The sequence below is a fragment of the Trachypithecus francoisi genome, unplaced genomic scaffold (genome assembly GCF_009764315.1).
Source record: "Trachypithecus francoisi isolate TF-2019V2 unplaced genomic scaffold, Tfra_2.0 Lachesis_group1, whole genome shotgun sequence".
Classification (NCBI taxonomy): Eukaryota; Metazoa; Chordata; class Mammalia; order Primates; family Cercopithecidae; genus Trachypithecus; species Trachypithecus francoisi.
The window spans coordinates 98,172,962-98,177,029 of NW_022681454.1; the positions used below are offsets into that span (position 1 = coordinate 98,172,962).

Genomic DNA, 4,068 nt, shown 5'->3' on the forward strand with positions numbered 1-4,068 from the left:
CACGTAAGCTCTGGAGGCTTGGTCTGCATTTTTTTTTTTTTTCCTCTCAGGGAAGTTTATCCCAGATCCCCTTAAGCACATTTTAGTCTGTTACCACACATCATGCTAATGTTACAAAGGCAATATTAATGTTTTACCACTGGTGCCAAAATCAAATGTTCCTAAGTCATTAAAAAAAATTATCAAGTCAATTCCAATAAAGTATATTTAAAGAGAAGTAGTATTTCCTGATAGCTATTTCAGCAATGTAAGTTGCATGAGGTCTTTGTGAATAAGTAAATGAAAAATGCCTTCTTCTAGGGTTAAGTTCTGGAATTAGGTTTCAAGGTAGGGATAATACTGTTTAAAATAAATTTATAGGGCTCATTAGTAGTCACTACCTATTAGTCATAGTTAATGTGAGTGGCAGACATAGCAGATTTTCTGTTCTTTTTATTGCTTCTCAACTTTGCAAAAGTGGCCATTCCATAAATAAAAGCATGCTTTCCATCAAATTATTATCAATTCCTATCTCATCTCCTCAGGTAATTAGATTTACTCTTTGCATTTCCCCCCAAAACTCTGGTGACTTTGGTCTTTAAGTATTTTTGAGAATTAATTAAAAAAATACACGATAACTCTATGTGTTTTCTAACCTTTAGCTTAGGTTTTCTCACAGACACTGTTGTATGAAACATTGTGTTAGCCTGATGCTTTGAATATGAATACCTGCAATTTCACTCAATTCTCAGTGTGTTTATGATTTCCTATAAAGGTGACGCTTCTAATCCACTGTTAGCAATGTAGTGTCTTTTGCTTTTCTAGGACTAGTGATGGATGGATTTCAATACTGCCTCGCTATTGGTGACTGATGGAATGCACCCCTTTGAATACTGCCTGGGTGTGGTAGTCAAATATTTAGCTAAAGATTTTTAAAGACAGCTAATTAAAAGTAAATTTTAAAGTTCTATAAATCTATTTGATTACATTGTTATAGAACCCACAACACTAGTCTTATTTGCTCTGATCTCAATTTACATAGAGACACAAGTGGCATCACCAACCTGGAAAGTGGCTTTTTTTTTTTTTTTTCCGAGACGGAGTCTCGCTCTGTCGCCCAGGCTGGCGTGCAGTGGCCAGATCTCAGCTCACTGCAAGCTCCGCCTCCCGGGTTTACGCCATTTTCCTGCCTCAGCCTCCCAAGTAGCTGGGACTACAGGTGCCCGCTACCTTGCCCGGCCAATTTTTTTTTTTTTTTTTTAGTAGAGACGGGGTTTCACCGGGTTAGCCAGGATGGTCTCCATCTCCTAACCTCGTGATCCGCCCGTCTCGGCCTCCCAAAGGAAAGTGGCTTTAAGGTCAAACAAATCAGATGCTTTGGAGCTCTACTGATTTCAGCCAATCCACTCAATCCACTAATAATTTCAACTGAAACTATTGTTGATTTTTGTCAGTCAATACTAGATGAGGTTTCATAGCAGAATCATATACTTAGGCTCAGGAAAAGCAAGGTCATAGGCTAGAGAAACCTAGTTCTCTTTAGATATAAAAGTTCTTGCACTCTAATTTATTTTGATTAAAAATATACTTTGGAATCAAGACCTTTACATTCACTACTCAAACACAGTGTGGTCCTTGCAAACTATATTTTTTGCTATTTTCTATATGCAAATTTTATTTTCTGTCCTATGGATTCTTGTCCCAATTTCTATGATGCTTTTTACCTAGAAGTTTGTGTTATAGATCTACAAGCTCCCAAGGCCTAACTCAGTGGTGTTTTCCCACCTCTATCCAGTTAGTAATGAGGTCCCTATGCCCTGAATCTTGAGTCTTAGCCTTTCTGACCAGACTTCACATCCAGCGCTCTATTGTAGTTATGCAGATATGTAGCACCCTAAACTCCAGGACTGATCCATCAACAAGCTGAAGACAGTAATTACATTCAATTTTGTCTAGAATAGAATCTTGTTGGTAGGTGCTTAAGGAATGTATGCTGAATAGAAATACTTCTGAAATGTCAAATAGTAAATGCTTGATTGAAAATAAACCCTTAGAAGTAGTTTTCCTTTCTTTTTCCCTAAAAAGATGCAGCTAATTTTTATTATAAATTGACAATCTATAATTGTATGAATTTATGGGTTACAAGGTGATGCCATAATTGTGGATACAGTGTAGAATAATTTAATCAAGCTAATTAACATATATATCACTTCAAATATTTAACATTTTTGTAGGGAGATCATTTGAAATTTAACGTCTTAGCAATTTTGAAATATCTAATCATCTATTACTAACTATATTCACCAGCTGTACAACAGACCTCAAAAAAGGGGGTAAAACAGATCCTTCCTGTCTGAGATTTTGTACTCCTTGATAATCATTTAAAATTTTTAAATGAGATAAAATATCAATTTCAAAACAGTGTCAAAAAGTGAGTGTATTTACCCATACTCAGCTCATAACACAGAGCATGGGCAAATAGAATAATAATTCATGGTATTTCATGTTTAATGAACTGGTAGCAAGAAAAAGTTGGTGGAAGAAAGGCAGAGGAACTTTGTCTTGTATGAATTAGAACTGAGGGGCTCCATAATCATCTGGCATCTGTTCAATGTTGTAGCCATAGTAAGAAGTGCACATGATTATGATCTCTAGGAATCTTATGCATTCATCTTTTAAGGTCCAGTCATGGCCACAATGTAGTCATGGCCACAATGTAACACTTGTACTGAATCAGTCATCTGCTAAGCAGTCATCTGCATAGGTTCCTTTGTGTGTGCATGGTCATTATTCAGATCTTGGATCCTTGGCAATCTGTAGAATCACTTGATACTTCTGCCCCAATTTCTCAATTTCGGCCATTACATGATCAGTTATACAAAGGATACACTTGGCGTAGAGACAGCCCATCATTGACTGTGTCTACTAAGTCCAGTTTGATTTTAATGGAAAAGTTGATAAAGTTGGTATCAACAAAATTACCAATGTGAGTAAATGGGCCCAGCTGTGTAATTTATTGGAAAAATAAGCAGGACGGGTGTTGGGGAACTTCTCTTTCCTTTAGCCTGTTGAGATCTTTCTTTTCTTTATTTTTAGGTTTTAACCTACTTTTCTTCAAGCCTCTGATCTCTGACACTAAGTATTTACTTCATGGTCACATGCTTCCTTGTTTTCTTTTGCTTCTTTATGCTCACACCACTCTCTTGTTTCTTCCAGAATCCCACTGTAGCTTGTTAGTTTTGTAGGTAGCTAATTAAGATATGACTTTTCTTTGTCATATCTACTAGCACTCAAGATAATAACAAAGAAAATTTTATTATAATATACTTTGGTAGCATGTTTTCTTTCGTTTGTTCTTTTTTATTTTCACATTTGATCTTCATAGGAGTCTCTCAAAAGATGTGGTATCACTATCTCCATTTTATAAATGAGGACAACAACATGGGCAAAAGGCCGAAGGCACCTCACAAATGACCCAAGGCTCTTATTTATTTATTTTATTTATTTTCTGCTATTCTCTAAACCATTTCCTACAACTGCTCAATTTTACACTTAATCTGAGCCCTCTCATTTTTCATAAAACTTCAGGTAAAAGTAACATATAAGATCTCTCACATAAATTCTTCTTACACACACACACACACCACTCACACACAGTCATCAATGCCCACTTTGGAACAATTCAAATGCCTTATTGATTCTTTCAAAAGGAAATATATGGATTATAAGTGGGTCTTTGTTTGTTTATTTATTTATTTATTTATTTTTATTATGTAGTCAGTTATCAGTTTAGGAATAAGGTCTCTGGTTTTGAACTCTGTAGAAAGAAAGGTCAACAATAACAGGACCTGAAAAATATCAAAACCAACCACAGAATCCAACGAACTACTCATTCATAAAGTTGGCAAAAGCATTCATGGCAAATGGTAAATCCTTCACCTTTTGATCCTTTTCCCAATCATCATCAGTGAGGCAATTTATTCCGTAGTAGAATCCAGTTGCTGCTCAGGAGTATTAAAATCACCCAGTGCCATAGATGAGCCCTGTATACGTGAGCCTAGTGGACTGTCAGAGCAGACCCTACACTGT

General features: G+C 36.0%; 1 pseudogene; it reads right to left on the reverse strand.

Annotated features, from left to right (window-relative positions):
- Positions 1 to 2,244: 2,244 nt before the first annotated feature.
- Positions 2,245 to 3,161, reverse strand: LOC117086401 (annotated as a pseudogene).
- Between the last annotated feature and the right edge of the window lie 907 nt (positions 3,162 to 4,068).